Source organism: Lampetra fluviatilis, chromosome 47 (assembly GCF_964198595.1).
Source record: "Lampetra fluviatilis chromosome 47, kcLamFluv1.1, whole genome shotgun sequence".
Taxonomy (NCBI): Eukaryota; Metazoa; Chordata; class Hyperoartia; order Petromyzontiformes; family Petromyzontidae; genus Lampetra; species Lampetra fluviatilis.
Window position 1 is genome coordinate 6,464,931 of NC_136321.1, and position 13,141 is coordinate 6,478,071.

A 13,141-nucleotide genomic window follows, 5' to 3' on the forward strand; every position below is an offset into this window, starting at 1 on the left:
CTGAGAGGCAGTGGAATCATCCCCGATCGGTGCGCCCGCTGTCGCAGCCAGTGCCCCCATCTCCCCCGCAAGCGTCGGTTTACAGCGCGCCGATCCCGACAAACACGCGCATTCATCACAAGGCAACAACCGCGACAAGCAATCGGCATTCGTGTGTCGCAACCCCTTACGGTACGTAGTCGTAAACTGATAGTCCTGGAGGACTTCCAACCAACGCGACAACTGGCCCGAGGGCTGGGCGACCCTCAATGAATACTGTAGCGCCGCGTGGTCCGTTCGGACTGTAAAGTGACGACCATAAAGATATGGCCTAAACTGCTGCACAAAAAAAACAATGGCAAGCAGCTCGCGACGGGTGACACAGTAGCGCTGCTCCGCCGGAGACAACACCCTACTACCGTAGGCGACAACTCTTTCGACACCCCCAACGACTTGGGATAGCACCCCCCCAATGCCCGTGTTGCTAGCATCCGTGTCCAGCAAAAAGGGACTGGCAAAATCGGGATAACACAAGGGTGGGGCACCCACCAAGGCGTCCCGGAGGGAGCGAAACGCGGCCTCCTCCTCCGGTCCCCATTTGAACTTCACTCCCTTCGCCGTTAGAGCGTGCAAGGGTTTTGCAATAGTGGCGAAGTGCTCCACGAACCGCCGATAATAAGAAGCAAACCCGATGAAACTACGCACGTCAGAAACGGACGTAGGTGTCGGCCACGAACCGACACAATCCGTCTTCGCGGGATCGGTGGAGATCCCCGAAGAATCGACAATGTGACCCAAGTATCTAACGGACCTACGAAGGAGGTGACATTTGGCCGGTTTAAATTTCAACTTAGCCGATCGCATTCGCAAGAACACCCCTCTCAATCGCCGGAGGTGTTCCTCAAACGTTTTACTGAAAACAATGACATCGTCCATATAAATCAAGCATGTATCCCACTGCAAGCCCGACAAAACCAGCTCCATAAGTCGCTGAAACGTCGCTGGAGAGGAGTGAAGTCCCATGGGTAACCGGTTAAACTGGAACAGCCCCCCTGGAGTCCGAAATGCTGTCTTAGGTTTCGACTCTTCGTCGAGCGGCAACTGCCAAAACCCCGATAACAAATCAAGAGTCGAAAAATATCGCGCACCAGACAATGCATCGAGGGACTCATCCATCCTGGGGAGCGGATACGCGTCAGCCACAGAGATCTTATTCAGGCGACGGAAATCAACGCAGAATCGCAGGGACCCGTCCTGCTTCTTAACCAGCACAATAGGCGCTCCCCACGGGCTAGAGGAGGGCGAAATAATATCGGCTTCTAGCATATCGTTAACAGCCGACTGAACATGTTCCTTCTCCACGGGACTCAGTCGGAAGGGATTTAGCCTGACCGGCGCCGCATCGCCCGTTTCAATGTGATGGTGCAACAAATCCGTGCACCCAATGTCATACTTATGTTTACTGAATACATCAGAGAATTCAATGAGCAACTCGCGCAGCGCACCCAACTGCGCCGCCGACAAATCGTCCGAGGCGGCACATAACGAATGGACCCACTCAAGGTCTTCCCTTGGCTCAACGTTCCGCGCGGGGCTCGAGCCCACCTGCGCAACCAACCCATCATCCCCAGGGACCTGCGCCGCGTGAGCCAGCACGGTGCCCTGCGGAATGACAGCTGGTCGCGACCCCGCGTTCAAAACCATCACAAACGGATCCCTGTCAGCCCGCACCAAAGTGTGAGCCACCGATAAATCAAGACCCCCGACAGCCTTGTTAGAAGGACCCAAAAGCATACTCTGTCCCGAAGCCTCCCTCACCCATGGTTTCCGCAACCGGAGGGGAATCAACATCTGTGAACCCGGGGGCACTTGCACTGTCTGCGTCGCCACCGCTTGTATCGTAGCGCACGCCGTCCGAATGTCAGTAGGGCCCGTCAAAAATGAAATCTGGCGACCCGATGGCAGTTCAATGCATCGTTGATCGATAAGAATTTTAATGGGCATTTTAGCCAAAAAGTCAGTGCCCAAAAGACACGGAACTGCCAAAGAGGACGAAACGAAAACGGGTCCCGACAATTTGATATCTCCAATGCAAATGGACGCCCTAACCTGACCGATAATGCCCAACGATCCCCCATTAGCGGCGTAAAATGGCACATCCACTGGAAGCAGCGGACGACATTGGACCGGAAGAATATTATAAATGAGGTCCGATATAATAGTTGCCGATGCCCCCGTGTCCACTAACACCCTAATCTCAACCCCATCAATAGATCCCGTAACAACGGACGAACCCGCCGAAGCAGCCACAATTCTATGCCCCAATTCCGCCCATTCAATGTCTCCCTGGTCCCGGCCGAACCCCCCTCGCCGAACCGAATCCCCGAACCTTAACCGGCCCTCCTCCGCCGCAACGCGGCGTCCCATGTGTGCCGAATAAACAGGCCGAGCGTGTGAGGTGCCGCGACTTGCCGGGGATTGTAGAGATGACTTGGGCTCTCGGTCGTCGTCCAGCCGAGCTCCCATGGCGCGCTGCCGCGGAGCGCGGCACCCGGACGCCACGTGGCCCCGGAGGCCGCAGTTATAGCACGTGACGAGGGTCGGAGTAGATCTTGGTTGCTCCGACTTTCGGCCCGATCGCAGAGGCGACCGGGCCCCCGGCCTCCAGTCCCCTGGTCGTCCCGTGGCGAACGCCTCCTCTCGTGGGCTGACGACTTGGGGTTCGGCGACCACCAAACCCGGGGCTGCGACGACAGCAGCGTTGCAACCAACGCCTTGCTTCCGTTGTAGGGCCTCGTGCGCTTGAATACTCGTGGCGACTCTCAAAGAAGAAATATCAATATCGTCAGCTGTGTTGATAGGGACCCCCAGGTCCTGCGCCAACTTGAGCAGCTGCTCCAAAACCATCGCGTCTTGGCCCTCCTCGTCCATCCGAGGGAACGCAGCATCAGCAAGAGCCAGCAACGCCGTGCGATAGGCCAGCGCGGTCTCCGTGGCCGCTTTCCGTCTTGCGTAGAACTGATGGCGGCACGTAGAGGGAGGCCCGTAGACCCTGGCCAACAACCCCAGCGCATCCTTCAGCGTGGAGCGGTCCGACTTCCGTGCAGCCCTGAAGGCCGCGAGCGCATCGTCGTCCAGCATGGCGGGCAATGCCCGCAGCGCCGTAGCATCGGACCACGCTGACATCTCTTGATGGGCCAAAAACCTTCGCTGAAATTGGCCCCAGTCTCCGCCTTCCGCCTTGAAGGCTGACAACGTGGGCAGGCGCTGCTGAAAAATGAAGTCATCCGTCTCGTGGTTCCTCTCCGCCTGTCCGTCGGTGTCTAAGATGGCGGCTCCAGCAGCAGACGTAAGATGGCGGACCCCCTCGCGCGCTGATGACGTCGATGCGCGCGCTTGGGAACCCACCACCACGTGGCGCTCGCCGTTCCCGCCAAAAGTAGGCCCAGGCGCAATGGCGGGAATCCCCCATTCGTTTTGGCGGGAATCTGCGGGGCGACCTTGTAAAATGTCCCCCACCGTCCCCGCTCCTCCCGACGAGCTGATCTCCGCCAAGATGGACGCGGCGGCGAGCAGCAGCTCCGCCAGTCGGGAGTGCGCCTCACGAAGCCCGGCGTCTGTCCCCGGTCGCTCGGCCGGCGCCGTCGACGGACCCTGCAGCGTGGGCAAGTCCTCTTCCTCACCCCCCGCCACCAGCGGCCCCGAGTCGTCCAGGTCTTCCTCGCGGTCAATCCCGTGGGTCCTACGGGTCTTCCTCGTCTCCATACTTGGAAGCCCGTTTCACTTCTGACGCCAGATGAAGTATTGGAAAATGACGGCAGGAAACTCCTTGACGGGAACACACTTCTTTTATTAAATCTTGACTCGTAACAATACAACGCGTGGCCTCTCTTCTCACAATGCGCTTCTCTTGACTCTGGATTCTGTGCTGCCGGCTCTCTGTGCCTCGTGTAGACTCCGCGCCTCGGCTACACTCCTCTCTCGCCTCGTGTAGACTCTGCGCCTCTGCTACACTCTCCACTCGCCTCGTGTAGACTTTGCATCTCCCTCTGGCTACACCGTATGCATACTCGGCTCGTGTAGACCTTTCTCTCTCGCTGGCTACACCGTATGCATACTCGGCTCGTGTAGACCTTTCTCTCTCGCTGGCTACACACTATACATTACTCAGCTCGTGTAGACCTTTCTCTCTCGCTGGCTACACACTATACATTACTCAGCTCGTGTAGACCTTTCTCTCTCGCTGGCTACACACTATACATTACTCAGCTCGTGTAGACCTTTCTCTCTCGCTGGCTACACACTATACCTTACTCTCCTCTACTCTCCATTACTCTCCTCTCCGGGCTCTATCTCTGCACCTTCGTCTTCATTCTTAGATGGTTCCACTTCTGCCCCCTGCTCCTCTGTCATCACCTTATATACCCCTTCTTCCCGGGAGACGGAGCGGATGCGGACCTCAACGTCGGCACCGCTCCTCAGTTACCCAATCCCCACGCGCTATCCCTACGATCCGGTTCCGCTCAGCGCGTGTTTCCACTCCCCGACCAATCACACCGCGCTGCTACCCGATCACTCCCTCTGGGCGCGTCACCGGCACACAGCCAATCAGCAGCACTACCCCCACCCGCGCACTGACGCCTGCTCCTCCCCGTCAGCGCGCGTCACCACACACACACCCGTACATACGCGCTGGCACACGACATATACACCCAGCGCGTATCACCACTACACTAGTACAACACGCCGGTGTGTTGGAGAGCAAACCCACAACATTTACAATCTGAGTATGACGTTTAGCTAGTAATTATAACTAGCTTCATCAGGCGACAGCCAGATTTGTGGAGAAATCCTGTTTTGTTCCTTTAAAATATAGAGGGATAGATGCGATGGCGTCACTTGTGAGCCCTTCACGTGCAAAGGTGGGTGGGGGGGGATTAATGAATGCATATCAATTACAATGGGTATCCATTGCCAGTTGAGTTGACCAAGTGCGTTAAAAACAACCTATACTATGGATGATATTGGTCGCGAAAGCCTACGTATTCAATGATTAAAATGTATTCTCATTTTGCTGGTATCCAAATATCCACTAGTTGATCCATGTGCTGCCTTATTACTTCTTTTGTATGGCATTCGAAAAGCCTCAGGCCAACTTTAGAACGGTGTGTGTTGACATTGGAAATCCATTTGAGTGCATCTGGGGCATAAGTGCTGTACCCACGTGCTTTTCAATTACATTCCTCCCATCTCTCTCATATATTAGGATTACATATCATGCTTATATCCATCAAACTGAATACATCTCTATATCTTTCTCAACACATCCCTTCCCGTGTCCGACTTCTGAATGGCGCACCTCTTCGCCGAATCCATTTCTCTCCTATCGCTCGATGATTTAATGCGTTGCGTCTCCGTAGCCCGTGGCCGTCTACGCGGACCCTCGATGAGAAACATTTCAAACACCACCGCCGCCCCCCCCCCCTCCCACCCCCGTTCTTCCAAAAGTAGTCGCCTTGCCGTGGCAGAAATCATCGGGCTTTCTCCCATCGCCCGTGCGCAGAAAGTTTTCGTGACCAACGCGATTTTCACCCGCGGCAGGAAAGTGCACTCGAGGGCGCGGCGACGGCTCAGCGGTGAAATTCTGCGCGCTTGTAACTCGCGTTGCCAGCTCCTACCTGGCGCGAAATCTCTCGACGCTTCTCGGCTCGGAGCTTACGACCGCCTTCGCCCAACGCGCGCCGAACACGCGTGCGCTCACCACAGTCAAAGTGGCAATGAGTGGAATGTGCCCTTTCTGATCCCAGGAAGAGTAAATAAGGGGGGGTGGTGGCCTTTAATCCAATATATTTTCTCTAAATGTGTGCATTTCAACGATTGTTGTTGGATGTATATTTCAGACAAACACACACTATCTCGGCCTCGCCGTGCGCTGCGTTGCACCGCTAGTCGAGTAGATAACCATGTGTTCAATAAACCCTCGGAGCCAGGATGACCGTCCAACTCCGATCGTCATTTATTGATTGTAACAGGTAAAACTGGTGAGAAAACACAGATACAGCATCTGTTATAATTCGGAAACACCCACACAATGAACACCACAGCATCAGAACATTCTCAGATAACAATAGATCCTGGAAGGACCAAGCCCCCACATTACCCCTGAACAACTAGACAAAGGCACAAGCTGGTGCGTTGCATACAGGCACATAGTGTATTCATCCCACTGCACCCCAAATGTACAGCATTACACTTAACACTAAACTGTGGATGAGATACTTCGTCATCACTCTCAGGATCGCAACATAGGCACAAGTCTGACTCGACCTACTAAATCACAAGTAACATCCACAATAAGGAAAGTCACAGGCTTCGTTACTAACTAGGCCTCGTATTTACTACAACAACTCAACGGCACCATAACGGCATTTACATTGCTATAACGGTCATTCCAACATTACAACAGCATTTCCAATATTATAGGAATATAAACAACTTACAGATAATGCTTCTTAAGCTCCCACAATGGACAAGTGCGGCTGTGGTCTCACTGAGATGCGATGCGTGCCGCCATATTGACTTATCTGTGTAATGGCTGACGCCCGCGTGGTACAGTGGAAATCTAACATCGTCACTTCCTGGTCACGTGACCAACATTAGCATCAAAAAACAGGAACTTCCTGTGAACGTACGCTCCCCATCTGCCGTGAGGCAAGACACACACAATGTGGTTCACAGTTGTGCAATAATGATCTAAACATTATTATAATACCATATGGCCATATGAAGTGTAAGGATGGTTTAAAAATAGTTTAAGTAGCCTAACTTTGTGGAATACCCACGTGGATTAATGCCTCCCACGCCGCCATTGTCCCTCATCACCCATCTCACTCTTTCACGCGAACTCATCTCACCGTTCCATATGTGGCCCTCCTCCATATGTCCGGACGTGCTGGACATTTGTGGAAAAAGAGCTCCATAGCTCATCGGATTTCTCCGGGATAAAGATTTCAGATTTGTAAGCTGCCCATTCCCCATCACCCTTTCTCATCTTTCGGCCATTGTTGTCCCATCGAGCGACATGTCCGGCCCCTTCCCATTCTCCTTCTCTTATTCACTCTATTACGGCGGCTTTATGATTCTCTCCTGTGCCTATCCTGAAGGCTTCTCTGCCAAATTGCTTGCAACCAAAAACTATGCAACGCAAGTGAGCCGACAGATTGACTCCACCTTTGCAAAGGTCCACGCACAATCGCTGTCCCTCGTTGTGCATCTTTCATGCGTGCGGGAGGCTCGCGTAAAGTGCGCGGGAGATCTTCTGGCACAACCTGTCCCGGAAGCGGCTTAGGCTTGCCCTTTACTGCGCGAGATCGGCACGGGATGGCTCACGTTGGCGGCATGGCAGATGTAATGTCCCCTACCTCCCCCCGACCCCCACGTCTAAGGACGGCCTCTTGTGAATGATGCGCTGTGCCGTGTAGCTCTGGGGTGCGGGGGGAGTCGTCACGCGGCGACCTCCAGCGGACGGCGTCGTCGTTTCGATGTAAAGCTTTCGTGACTGCAGGGATTCATCTTCTTGGTTCTTTCGGTAAAGTCACGTAGAAGGGAAGAAATAAAATAATGAAAATAAAACATAATAAAATTTCGATTTAAAGCTTTCGTGACTGCAGGGATTAATCTTCTTGGTTCTTTCGGTAAAGTCACGTAGAAGGGAAGAAATAAAATAATGAAAATAAAACATAATAAAATTTCGATTTAAAGCTTTCGTGACTGCAGGGATTCATCTTCTTGGTTCTTTCGGTAAAGTCACGTAGAAGGGAAGAAATAAAATAATGAAAATAAAACATAATAAAATTTCGCTTAAAGCTTTCGTGACTGCAGGGATTCATCTTCTTGGTTCTTTCGGTAAAGTCACGTAGAAGGGAAGAAATAAAATAATGAAAATAAAACATAATAAAATTTCGATTTAAAGCTTTCGTGACTGCAGGGATTCATCTTCTTGGTTCTTTCGGTAAAGTCACGTAGAAGGGAAGAAATAAAATAATGAAAATAAAACATAATAAAATTTCGATTTAAAGCTTTCGTGACTGCAGGGATTCATCTTCTTGGTTCTTTCGGTAAAGTCACGTAGAAGGGAAGTAATAAAATAATAAAAAAAAATAAAACATAATAAAATAATTCTCACGACGTTTCGGCCACAACGCAAGCAGCCGTCAGACGCTGTCTCCCCGACAGACCTGGTCTTCACCTGAGGACGGCTGCTTGCGTTGTGGCCGAAACGTCGTGAGAATTATTTTATTATGTTTTATTTTTTTTATTATTTTATTACTTTCCTTCTACGTGACTTTACCGAAAGAACCAAGCAGAGGCGTCGTCGCTGTGTCGCCGTATCGCTCAGACGGTGCCAGCCGAGGGGTCTCGGTTTTTATTTGGTGTTTTAAAATCATATATTTTAACGACCGCTTGGTGTTGTATATGTTTTACAATTAGGAACTGTCAATGTGATTCCAAGCGGCAACTTTCTTCAAATGTGTTGCGCTCCAGCGTCCTCCTCCCCCTCCTCCCCCAAACTCAGCAATGGTGATGGTAGGGAGCAGAAACACGTCAATACTTGTTTAATACCAAGAGGGTAGGAGCGCTGGTAATGATGCGAGACTCGGTTCCCATTGGGGAAGTCCTCTGTAGTGAACTCCCCTTCATTCCCCCTTTCAGCTCGTAATGTGTGAAACTTACTAATGTGTAAACAAGTGAAGGTGCAGCCCTGCAATTGCTTCCTAATGCCACTGCTGGTGGAAGGTTCTCCGCTAGACGAAGCTCCAACGAGCCCCACAATGAAGAGAACTGTGGCCTGACCTTCAACGCTGGCCAGACTCCCTAGAGGAGGTGGGAATACCAACACCTCACCCCAACCATACACGGCATGGAGGCGGATAGATGTAAAACAACGCTCGCTCATTCTTTCGACTGCCGCCGCTGGGAGATCAATTAAAACCGGTGCCCGCTGGAGTGCACCTCCAGTGCGGCTAACCATTTTAACACTTGGGCATCCGTGTGTGTGTGTATAGTGTAGCGGTTAGCGCGCTGCACTACGAACCTGGCGACCCGAGTTCGATTCCCGCTCACGGTCAACACCAGTGACGATTATCTGAACCGGTTCTGGGCCTCCCCTAGGTCGACTCGGCCTCAAATTAGTACCTGGTGCGGTGAGTAAACATCGCCACTAGGGAGACAAAGGCGGCCGAGTGTGGTGCCATGCCGGCCTTCGTAGATGCTCGCTAACAGCACTTGCCCCAACAGTCTCGTCAGGCTATTCGGGGGATCTTTGTCTTTTGTATGCAACACTGAGGAAATATTAAAGCCGTATTTTTCAAAGGAACGTATGCAAAACGAGCGTCGGGAAGGGACCATTTTTAAGATGAGTGGGGTAGGAAGCGGTTGGTAAATTCGGTTGCGAGTTTTTTTTTCTTCCCCCCCACCCCCCGGAGCCGTTGACCCCGCAGTGCAACGCGATTTTTAAATCCTTTATATTAAGTTCGCTTGCTTGCGTGCTTGCTTGCTTACGACCGTGCAAATCTTTCAGTCGTTTTTTAACCCACTTCCCGTGATCCAATCGAGCTGACATTTTGCACACAGACTCGTTGTGCGTGACAATTAATTTTCGTGAAAAAAATTTCCTAAATTTTACACTGTTTAGGGGAAAAAAATTAAATATGTAATTACCAATTGCTTAATGGTGGCAGACAATCATCTGACCCATAGGTGGCAGCCATCTCAAGCCAGAGGACGAGAGGACTCTAGCCGCCACGCATATAAAGGATTTATAGTGAAAAACTTTGTTTTTACGGGTTAATTTTTTTTCTTATTTTTTTCTCATTTTGCGGCAGTTAATTTCGGCAGGCGAAAGACGTCCCAAGTAAAACAATCAAAAAAGGTCTCCGCACCATCACAGGACGTTCTGAAGCTGTCCGGATAATAATTATGAATAAATCGAAGGCGATTGGAAGCACAGGGGCTGGAGGGGAGTCCAAGAGAGAAACGTAAATGGTTAAATATTTTCTCTTAAATTGCAGCTCCATTTGTTCACAAATTAGAAGACTGTTCTGGCATGCCAACAGGGGGTGATGCCCTATGGGTAGCCAATCTCGCCACCTGAAAATCACAGGGTGAAATTCAAACAGTCTGGCACAGAACTAATATTTGGAGCAAAAATCAGCGGGGAAAATGAATCGTTTTTGATTCATAAACCCAGAGGGCAAACGAAGTAAACTTTGCACACAGACTTTACAGAGCAACATTCGCCACGAAGCAGCGGTGAAGTCACCACAGCGCTTGCACCAGGCTAGGTGCATTTTGAGGCCACGTGATGCTTCTTGAAGGTGGCTCTCACTGGCAGGAGGTGACGGGACAGACGTGTGTACAGTGCTAGAGAGTCGAGACACATTCGGAGGTTAGTTGTGAAGCCAACGGAGGCAATATATCTTAAAGCCCTTGTGTAGTTTTACCAGGCGGCTCTGCTAGCAAGTGTGCCATCACAAGCTGCAAGTTTATGGGCACTTGTTCACAGGTGGCAGTGGCCAACCAAATGGCAGTATTTTGAAGTGTAAGTGTCAAGTCACGTAGAAGGGAAATAATAAAATGACAAAAATAAAACATAATAACATTCTCACGACGTTTCGGCCACAACGCAAGCAGCCGTCCTCAGGTGAAGAACAGGTCTGTCCGACAGCCCTGTTATTATTTTATTATGTTTTGTTTGTATTATTTTATTATTTCCCTTCAATGCAGTGGCGGCTCCTGCAAAATCTCTCAGGGGGGGCAAATGTCTGGATGATTGATAAGGATAAGGTCCACCCATGCAATGGATAAATTAACAGCTTAAGCATGTAAAGGCAACTTCACTTCTTTAATATTAATGAAAAATAAAGTGACTCTTACAATACATCTTGTTTGTTTCTATACTCACTATTAATACAATCCACTCAAGTTTCTTTTATTAAAGATTCCACTAGGTGGCGACAAATTATATTGTTGGATGAAACGTGCTTATGTATGATGACGTAAGCACGTTAGTGCGAGCCCTCCCGGAAGCCACAGAGAATGCATTGCCGCGCCCCCCGTTCGAAAAAAAACATCTTTGAATGTAAGTCTATGGGGCCACTCGGGGCGATTCTCAGCCGTAGTGAAATCGCCCAAAAAGAGGCGGTACTCCACAGAACGTGACATGACGCTGATTGGACTATATCCAGAGGCACAGTGACAGCTAGCGTGACTCTGTGGTTGAATGACATTGGTGGTGCGTCGCCCAATCGCCCTAATGAAGAAACCGCCCCTGCTTCTACGTGACTTTACTGAAAGAACCAAGAATATGAATCCCTGCAGTCACGAAAGCTTTAAATCGAAATGTAAGTGTCAAGTTTATTTTTGTTTCACCAGGTGGTGTATGAACTCAAGAGCCCATGATGAGTCTCATTTGCACGAGTGACCTGGGTCACCAAAATAACAAATAAAATAAAAAGTTATGCCTAATGAAGCAAATAGAAGAACAATCATAGCAAAGAGAATAAATAAAAAATACTGCACTGCAGAAAAATGCATTTTGCGTATTGTAAAGTTGGCTCCGACAAAACTTTTAAACCATCTATCGTACAATCTTGATTTGAAGCTTTCGGGACTGCAGAAATTCATACTCTTTGGTTCTTTCGGTAAAGTCACGTCGTTAGAAATAAATTAAAATAAAACAAATCACGACGTTTCGATTGCAACACAAGCAATCATCATCAGGTGGGAAAACCCACAGCAAGAAAAAAATACATAAATAAATAAACTTCTGCAAAACATGTTTCTTGCTGTGGTTTTTCCCACCTGATGCTGATTGCTTGTGTTGCAATCGAAACGTCGTGATTTGTTTAATTTTAACTTATGTCTAACTACGTGACTTTACCGAAAGAACCAAAGAGCATCTATCGTACAATGAAGATGCATAGACATGAATATATTTCTGATTATTTGCACGTAATAACATGTAAATGGATAACGAATGTCATTTACAATTGCGAGTGACTTTAACATTCCATCATTATGGTAATTTTTTGACGGGCAGATAGGAATACCATCTGTGTAGTCCAACGATTTCATGTTTATATATATGTAATGCCTCTCGGACAACATCCGTCTTCATTTAGTAGGGCACGTCACGCGGATAACGTCCTCTCATATCCTACAGTACTTAGCTATGACTAGCAATACAGTACTTGGGCTAGAATAACAACAGATACTTGGGCTAGGACAGCACCCAAGCAACGACCGCACGGAGAGACGGTGGCGGCTTAGAGACGGTCCATCCCAATCCCCAGGTCAACCTCGTGCTCTCTCAGCCTCCGCCTTTTATTCCCCGCGGCGTGGCCTCGCCCCGCCCCCAGACACGCCTTCTTTTCCCGAACCGTCTCTTTTTTTTTTACGATCAGTGGAAACAAGAAGATGCTCGGTGTATTCGGCACTTTGCTTCGTTCATCATTTCGTCATTTGTTTTAATAAACTTTTTTTTTTACTTGGCTTGATGTAACCCCCCCCCTGCCTCTAGCTCACTCTCTCGCTCACTCTCTCGCTCTCACCCAATCGCGAACATCCACCCATGGCTTCCTCCTGCAATTATCCCTCGTGACCACCTGGCCACGCACTGTCGCTATCTTCTCGTTATCTCCACCCACGCACCGTCTCTCTCTCTTTCCGCACTGTCCCAAAATATGTAAGCTTCCAAAATACTTTATTCTAGAGGATTGTGATGGGACTGTCAACTATGAATATTCACACTTTCACGTGAAGCCCATTGGCGACAGACCATCCACAAACACGCTGTCCCTCACCTTCATCCCTGCATCCCAAAACATTTCAAACAAAATATACACACATATGCATTAAACGTTTCCATCCCATATTTGTTTCTCCGCAACTTATTTGACCGCACAGCCTTCTGGGAATGCAGCTTATGAGCAGCATTGGTCTCATGCATGCAGAGTCTGGACCGGTTTTGACATCCAGTGTCCTCATCAGCAGCCAGGCTTGCATGAACCAATGCTGGTAAACTGCCCAATGTTTATAGGTGAGAACTCTTTCTGTATTAAATGGGTCCTAGTTCAACGCATAGTGTAGGATACAAAGTACA

General features: G+C 49.7%; 1 protein-coding gene across 1 annotated transcript in view; it reads left to right on the plus strand.

Annotated features, from left to right (window-relative positions):
* Window positions 1-13,141, plus strand: part of LOC144947799 (dystrophin-like) — a 330,156-nt gene that overhangs the window by 130,261 nt on the left and 186,754 nt on the right. The window lies entirely within an intron of this gene.